This window comes from Etheostoma cragini, chromosome 20, assembly GCF_013103735.1.
Source record: "Etheostoma cragini isolate CJK2018 chromosome 20, CSU_Ecrag_1.0, whole genome shotgun sequence".
In the NCBI taxonomy this organism is placed as follows: Eukaryota; Metazoa; Chordata; class Actinopteri; order Perciformes; family Percidae; genus Etheostoma; species Etheostoma cragini.
The window spans coordinates 19837681-19846831 of NC_048426.1; positions in this window are offsets into that span (position 1 = coordinate 19837681).

Genomic DNA, 9151 nt, shown 5'->3' on the forward strand with positions numbered 1-9151 from the left:
AATTTAGCTAGGATAACTTGAATATCCCGGCTTAATCCCTTATCCTAGTTTTGTGCAACAGGCCCCAGCTGTTTGAAAGGTCAGAATATCCGCAAAGAAGACGGCTACAAAGAGGGAGGCAGATGAATGTTTTGGATGATGGGAGGAGGGCTAGAGCATAAGTAAAGAAGTAAAGAGAGGCAGAGAGATAAGGAGTGAAGTGTGTGTTTCTAACCCTTTAACTTTTAACTTTGTAATTCAGCATCTCAACTGCTTTATTTTATTTGCTAAGAGCTTCTGTTGTTCTCCTGTTAATCCACTCTCAGTTTAGCATGCGCTATCTCTTCCAGTGCTCTTTTTGCTGACATCCAGGGCAAACTACAGTATTGAAAGTCATAGCTGCTAACATACTTCTTGATGTGGAATTTCCAGCTTTCAAACTCATGCTGTGTACGTTGAGACAGGTCTCATTCAGGTCAGCATCCAACATAACATCATGCCCTGTCTCAGGCAGAGAAGAAGTTCAACTCTTGACTTCATAGATAATGGGAGACGTAACAGCTGTTGATAAGGCGGTGCTGCCTCATCCTGCCAAAATCATGAAGGAAGTCCACACATAACACTACTGCAGTATGGTCAGGCCGGCAATGTTTTCTGTCTGTGCTGAGGTGTTGGGGTTAATGATTTAGGTAAGCATACATGTTTACAGCACACGCAATATCTTTGTTTACATGGAAGGTTCAGCTAAACTTACCGGCTCCGGCAGGAGTTTAAATACCCCTTAAAGGTAGACAGGAACCTCAGAGTTGGGAGCCACAGAGTCATGTATTGCCAGACCTTCCACACAGCATTCCGGAATGGTAGAAAAATGTGCTCTGGTTTTTTAGTGTTGTCTGCCCTTTCCTAATTGTTCAGCGGGCGGATTGCCACTTTGGAATAAAATGCAGAATGTACTGCCAAAGTGAAAGGCACTCAAGTGTGTGAATCCCTTGATATCTCAGAGGGTTTTTTGCATTAGATTTGACTGAAAATATACAATGTTGTGGTGGTAAAAATGTGTGTGTGTGTGTGTGTGTGTGTGTGTGAGTGTGTGTGTGTGCCTTTGTGTTTTACATGTTTCTACAATTCTGTAGAACTAAATGTCCTAAAAGTGAAATGTAGAGACATACTTGCTACCTCTTAACAGGTGTTTTGTTCACCAGTCAAAGTTAAAGTAAGGTGAGGCACTGTAATTCCTCCCTAACCTCCACACCTGAGATACTCCAGGCTAATGCCCTCCTCAGTCCAGCAAAGCAGTGTGTCAGTTCATACACGTGCAAATTCAGAGTTTGTGTGTTTTCCTTTGTGCACAGCTAATCTCTAATCCCTAATGTCCTCCTGCGTGCTGCACATTATGTTAACAGCAGGTGCTCTTAATTATATTCCCCATGATTACAGGCCCATTTATAAACCTCTGTCTTGCTCCAACGTATTACAGAAATTACCTCATAAAACATTAATGAGAGTAATGAGATTACATGAGCAGCTTAACTATGGTCTCCATGACATGATAAACATGGTACAGGACCAAATGAATTCAGCATTTATCAGCAGAGGCAGGTAAACAGGCTATTATAATCTGTGCACTGTTTTCACCTTAACTGATCACCTTGGACATTTGGTTAGAATTACAAACAATCAATATATTCTTACTATCAATAGGTTTGTAAGCATCGTTATTGTATTTTGTCCATTTCCTTGATGCTATAATCCTTTACCAAACAGGCCCTTTCACTGTTTTCAATCATCATTTCTTGTCATATTTACACCCGTGCTTTGCCTACTGTGACATGTCAAAATGTGTCTAATGGCCTAAATCATAAATTCCTTATATACAAACACTGCTCCTAACATTAAATGCACTGCTCACCAATGCTCAACCCACACAAGTTTTTTTTCTTAGAGTCATGTATCAACCTACCTTTTTTTTTAAGCTTTTTTAATGACACAAATAATATAACAAACAAAAATGATTGGTAAAAACACAGAAACACACGCTCGCGCAAGCACACACGCACACACACACATAGACACACACACAAACATATATGTGTGTGTGTATGTATGTTATCTTTATTTGTACGCATGCTAGAAGACAGAAGTCTATTTAGATAAAAGGATGGATGTGAGTGAGAACCTGAGGAAACTGCAGTGGTATTGACTTGTCAATCACAAGGTAGCCATGCCCTAAAGTGTACCCTGCTCAGTACCGGATCGGTTTGACAGCTTTTACTCTAAACAGGACTATTATGTACATGACCATCTTGCTGTATTGAAGTAGACTTAAAACCGCAGTTGGGACCATAAACTCATTACGAAAATCTTTACTATACGTGAAGTGAGAAGGATGGTCATTTTCTCATGGACTTCTATACAATCAGATCCACTTGCCAAAGTTCAAACAGACACCAATCAGGACTTTTAAAGCGCTATAGTTAACACTTTGTATTTCAAGTAGAAGTGTTAAAACGACAAATTTCGGCAATTTTACAGGGAGTTACCTGCTGAGTTAGCCCACCTGCTGCAACTATTTACCAGCAAACAGCATCCTGGCACAGTAATTTCCTAGAATTTTGTCAACGCCTTCTTCTCATTTGCGGACTAAGGTTAAATTACCGCCTGTTGGCCTGGCATGTTCTTGAAAGCTTCAATTGTTTGTTTGTTTCGAATTTTCATGTGAAAGGAGACTTTTCATTTTGCAGTACATGTGTGGATGGTATTTTATTGTGAGAATGAACAAATGGAAACCATCTTTTTTTAAATACCTGTCTATGCCTGGACTAGGCCTCAAAACCATTATTGGAATTAATAATTTCAATATGATACTATCAAGAAGCATTCACAAATTCCATGGGTGATAAAACAGGAATGTTGGTGAGTGAAGGACAAATACAGCAACTTGAAGTGTGTGATGCAGAAAAACAACAGAATAAACTAAAAATGTCAAGGTATCCCTTTAGGGGAATATTATTTTATGATCATTTAAAGGTCTCATTAATCATATAGCATGTGGCTATCAGTACCCATTGTTTTCAGTGAGTAATGCTAAACAAGGCAAACCAGCCAGTGAAGAGACTTATTTCCCCCCAGATGTGAAGAAATAGAAGGAGGGAAATGCAAAATGTCAATTGTCCCTCTCAGTAAAAAGCTGCTCTGGAATCATTTGAGGTGCCATAACTCACATAGTGACATTCTGTGGAGTTTTACAGTGCCATGTATATCTTTTCTGGCATTTACAGTCAATCAGGTGACATTTAGAATTTGATTTTTATTTCTTTTCAAAAAGTCTCTGTAAGTAGGACATGCGATGCCTCTTGTAAAATGAATGCTGAATTTCTTTGGGGTTGATTTCAGCACTTTGACAAACACTAATTCTCCTGCTCTACTCTTGCCCTGTGTTACAGTAGCAGGAGTTGTAGTCTTTATTCGCACCGTTCTACTTCCTGGATTGCTCCATTGCTGACAGAAATTCTGCCGGATTTCACTCATTTAGACCAGAAATCCATTACACTGTGCTTTCTTTGTGTAGACATTTTGAACTCCGGTCGATTTTATGAGGACTAAGTTTAACCTTTTCTTAGATCTCTGCAGGGTAAATCCAGACAGCTAGTGAGACTGTCTGTCCAATCTGAGTTTTCTGTTGCACAACTAAAACAACTTTTGAACATACACACGTTCGAAAACAAGTTACTTCAAGAGGCTATTTTGCAGAGGCACCGTGCTTAGTGCCGCTCAAGGCGATTGTGATTGGTTTAAAGAAATGCCAAAAAACCAAGGAGTTTTTCTCCCATCTCGAAATGTTGTGTTGACTACCCAGACCCTCTTGTACGGCACTGGGGAGGAAGGTCTGGCAATGCGAGCCTACATGAGTTGTAGTGTAAAGTAAAGAGAGGTCCAACGCTCAGTTAGCATAAAAAGGTAGTGAAAGACAAACACTAAGAATGGGGATGGATAACAGTTTACTGAAAGTAATAACTTTTCTTTTCTTTTTTTTTATGTCAGTTGAGTCACTATCGCCAGATGAGGTAACTCAATGGCAAGTGAGTCTATACGTTAGATACGTCAGAAATCTGACTACTGCAAGCGATCTTGGTCCAGGCCACATAAAAAGTCAGGGTCAGCCTTGCTCCAGTCCAGAAGGTGGTGGTAAAGCAAGTGAAGCTGTTTGATAACCGCCGAAAACACCTGTAGAATAACTGCACTTTAGCAGTTCAGTCACAAAAATAACAGGTTAGCTATGTAGCTACAGTAATGATGCATGCACATTCATGAACACAGGGATGGCTCGCCTTAATGGACAGCAAGGGAGACAAAAGTTTTTCTCTGTATGGACTCCCTCCCTCACCCATACAGATCAATGCTTTCACTCACACCCATTATTCAGCATTCAAACTGATCAGGGATCTGTTAAACACTGCAACAGTACTTTACGCTGTCTGTGTGATTAGATGTGTTAAAATCTCTAAAGCTGCTTTCTTCCTGTCACTTTATATGTGACCGGATTGACTGTGGCTTATTTCAGAGTGACTTTATCCCCATAATCACAGATTTACCCAGTAGAGGCTACTTCCACAGAGCACATTGCTGACGTAGTTAAGACCAAGGTGGTTCAAATAATAGTAATCAATCCATCTCTAATTTTTGGTGGATGCTTTGCATAAATGAGGTATAAGTATGTCCATTTTAATATCACATTACCTGAAAGAGTAACTAGACCGGGGCTGCCACTTGTGCTGCCATCTAGTGATAGCTACACGCTCTGCTAAGCAATGCTTTAACTCTTTGTTTTCTCTTCCCAACGTTCCTTAGTGTACCCTGGAAATTAACTATACCCTTGGTATTTAGCTGCACCAATCCCATCAGTGTATCTGATGTAGGCGGGCCAGAGGCGAGCTAAACAGATGACGACCGTTTAATTTACCAGTTAGCTTAGCTTGTGTTGTTGTGATTGGTCAGCGTTATCCAATTGCGTGCAGTGAGGTTTTCAAATGCACTCTTGGTGTCGCCCCTCAAGATGGGCGTCTTATGTTACTTGAAGCCAGACCTGTAATCCTTCCGGATTTGGATCTAGATTTCCAGGCTATCCTTAATGCAGCCCTTGATGAATTTTGCATGATTTAGCAAGTGCTTAATTTTGATGTAAATTTTGATGTTGAAATACATAATGTCTAACCTTTAGGTAGCCCGAAGATGCTGCAGTTGAATCCACATCACCTCTGATCTGTGGATCATAGTAAACTAGTGTGAATAATCCTTCACCCCAAGGACTGCTGGGCCCTGCAGTCCGCTTTCCCATCACATCAGAGAGCTCTGAATGCTCAGATCGCATCAGACTGACAAGTGTTACCAGGGCGTTTGACATTTGACTCAATGTTTCATGTCAGATGTGAGACAGAGAAGGTCAAAGGTGCTGCATCAAAATGCAGCTGTCACCTCGGTTGAAAAGCCTTTCACCATTTACAGTGGCCGTAAATGCCAGTGAAATGCCACCAAAACACGGGATGTTAAACTTACTTGCGTGTTCGTGACTGCGTAAATGTTTACAGACTCATATTAAAGCAGTTGTTGATTGTCTGGTTCTAATCTCTCTGTGTTGATTTGTTTCTCACTTGATCCATCGATAACGTCTCACTCATTGCAATACTAATCCACATCTTGCATACATAAACACATATCCACAAACACACACACACACACACACACACACACAGGTTCTTCTGTAGATTGATCTTGCTGATAAAAAACAGCTTAAACATGTGATTAAACTCTTACCACCGATACACGCACACAGTCATCTGCATCACGGTGACATATAGAGACAATATGTGTCTTCTAGTTGTTATGGCAACAGACAGGGGAAAATGTATACATGAAGGTTATCACCTTTCCTCTCTACATTTTCTCATTCATTTTTGTTCCTTTCATCTATCTACAATCTTGCTTTCCTTGCTTTCCTTTACTCTCCTTTGCTTTGCTCTTGCTCTTTTTTCTTTTTCCTCCCCTGCCACACCTCTTCTCTTTTTTCCCTCTTTTTGTTACCTCTCATCTTCCTCCTAAATGTTATTTAATTTACTGCGGTCCTCTTTGCCTTTTCATCCTCTCCTTTACCTCCCTATTGTGTCCTTTACTCGCTTCCTGCTTTCTCCCTTCTTCTTTTCTTCCTCATATTCTCATTTTCTCACCTTTTATTTTTACTCATCCTCATTTTCCCCCCTTGTGGTCCACTTTTCCTCTCCCCTTTCCTCTTCTCCTATCTCCTTTACACCTCCTCTCCTCCTGTTTTTTCTACTCATTCTTCCCCGTTTGATTATCATCTTTCTCCCATCCTCTTCTTTTCTCCTCCTCTCGGTATATCTGCAATAACCCTGTTTAGCCGTGTTTTCCCATTCCAAATACTGTCACCTTGCATTACCTCAGAGTTTCTACTGGGCGTCCCTGTGGGTTATTTATGTGCGCTCGTCTCTATATGTGCTTGCTCTTTTTTTCTGCCACTACATGCCCAAATAGCAGCAAATGGCTTGGGCATTAATATTCAGGCCCTCCAGGCATTTGGTGCTGGAGCTGTTTTGTAGAATATTGTTGTTGTTTTTAAAATGTTGTTTCTATCTGTATTTATTTATTCTTTAAGTGATGGGAGTGAACAGAAATTCATTCAGTGGTAATATGTACGCCCTGTGGCATTTTTAGAGTTATTTTCAGATTGGTGGGATATTGTGATCTTTTTTCTTTGTTTGGAGCGATGCTCATCCGGCATCCTACCCTTTGGTCCTTGTAATCAAATAGCAAGAGCGATAGTAAAAATAGCCTGTCTAGGCAGTTGCTGCTTCTTCAATTCCAAATAGCCTTTCTGGCCTTGTGTTTACGTACACTTTATATTATACTAAACTATTGTTTCTATTGTTTATTGCACTGGTGTTATCATGCAGTTATGTGTGCTACTGTAAGGTTAGAAAGATATATCAGGCTGATACTGGACTTTTTTTCACTAAATGTACGGCAGGTAGATGCCAGGGTCACAGATTTTTGGCGTAACACTGGAAAACCCTGTGTTAGTGAGTATCCAGCTAGGTAAAAGTCAGCCGGAGTTTTCTTTCTATAGGCCTTATTGCATTTTTATTTTATTTCCGAGGTTATCTGCTGTAGTTATGGCTGGGCAGGAAATCACAGGCATCACAGGAAAGAAGGAAATGAAACAAAACTAACTAAAAGCTAAAAGGGGAAGTGAAAGACTACGGTCAAAAATCCAAGACACTCAGTTGAAGATGAAGTCAATTACGGTATTGTAAGTGTTTCATACTGTCCCCAAATTGGCCCTCATGGATTGTTATGTTTATTTCATATAATACAATAACTTTACAATGTGCAATGTGGTTGTGCGTCAGTAGCCAACATTAACCTTTATTTAGCGCAGAAGTTTTCTTCCTTTCAGTCCGTGTTTGTGTTGGCCTACTCTTTACTTTTTGTCCCCCTGTTCTTGTGTAAAGCATCGTGGGTGTTATGTAATGTGCTATTTTAATCTAAGTAATTATTACATTGGTTGCTTCAGCACTCTCTTAATTCTTTGGCTCGTGACATAGTGATAGTTATACTCGGTTTAGCTCACGATACAGCCAAAGTTGGCTACACTTGAAAACATCTTCTCTTATTGTAAATGAATTATCTGTCTGAGCAAAACTATGTGATCTCCTGAGAACGTTAAGTCAGTAATATAAGTAGACAGTAGTCTCTGGTAACGTACGGGGGGTATTACAGCACAGTAAAGAAAAGACTTTTACGACAGCAGGTGTGGTAAAAACATAACAAAGCGGCTGGAATCGACACAAACTGAAAGTTACTTACAGTCACTTTAAGAAAAAAACTAATGCTGACTAAGTTTCCTAATTATATAAGATATATTTGATGTCTGAAAAGACAAATTATCCATTGTGTAGTGGGATAACAACAATAAAAGCTGACACAGAATGCATTTTTAGCGCTGTGGATTTGAATGTGTTCTGGTTCACTACAACATGACTGTAGGAAGGTAGGAAGTTGGTTTGTTGTTTGATCTTAAAGCTTCTTTAACTTTTTTTTCAACAAACCAGTTTAGTTTTGCTTGGTGGCTTGTGTCTACATTTGGATCCATAAGACCAGAGTACACAGTCAAAACACGGCAATATATTCACTTCTTTTTTATGCTACACTGAAATCATAAAAGTTTGGCTTTGGAAGCAATAAAAATGTGAAATGAGATTCCTAGAGTTTGTTGTTGTTGCCAGAGAAGCTAGACAGTTTGTCATGAATTCCTTTAGTTTTTCCTAGTAGTGTTTCATCAATTTTTATTTTGTGGTGTTCAGTATTTATTTATCGAAGCCCTTTTTGTTTGTGTGGAGGCATGTATGGAAATTCCCTTATCACTCCTTAAAATTATGCTGTTTTGCTCATGGGGTTTGGCATCTGTGAAGCTTTATTCTAATGGGCTTTGGGATTTTGCTTGTTCGAGAAATTAATATGATTACATATTACACATATCTGGCATTGATATTGATCATTTTCTTCTTCTGCATGTGAGGAAATTAAGTTTTAGAACCATGTTTCTTTAATGTCTCTGTTTTATGTTTGGAAATCTGTGGTATTTTATGGAATGGAATGGAAAGTATTGCCTTGCATTATAATTTACAATAACACAGTAAAATGTATAATACAACCATGTGCAAAGAAAAAGGGAAGGGCTTCCAAAGGCAGCTGGCAGTCACGTTCTCCCAGTTGTGGATTTGGTCTTGGTGTCATCTCTGAAGCTGCTGAGAAAAGTCACTGAGGACAACCCCAAAATTAAACTTTTGACAGAAGAGAGAAAAACTTCAACAGTAATTCCATTTAATGTTGTTACGTTCAATCTCTCATAGCCATATTTCATTAAAATCATTCATATGCACACTGATTCATTGATTATATCATCTCCTGCAGCCATTTCAAATGTTCACTCTGTAATAGTGTAGCTGACCTACTTATAGCCTGATTGAAACCTAATGAAATCTTTTAATGAGCAGTCTGACAGCCTCTGGAGGGCGAGCCTGAAATCTAACACGTGTGTGTGTGTGTGTGTGTGTGTGTGTGTGTGTGTGTGTGTGTGTGTGTGTGTGTGTGTGTGTGT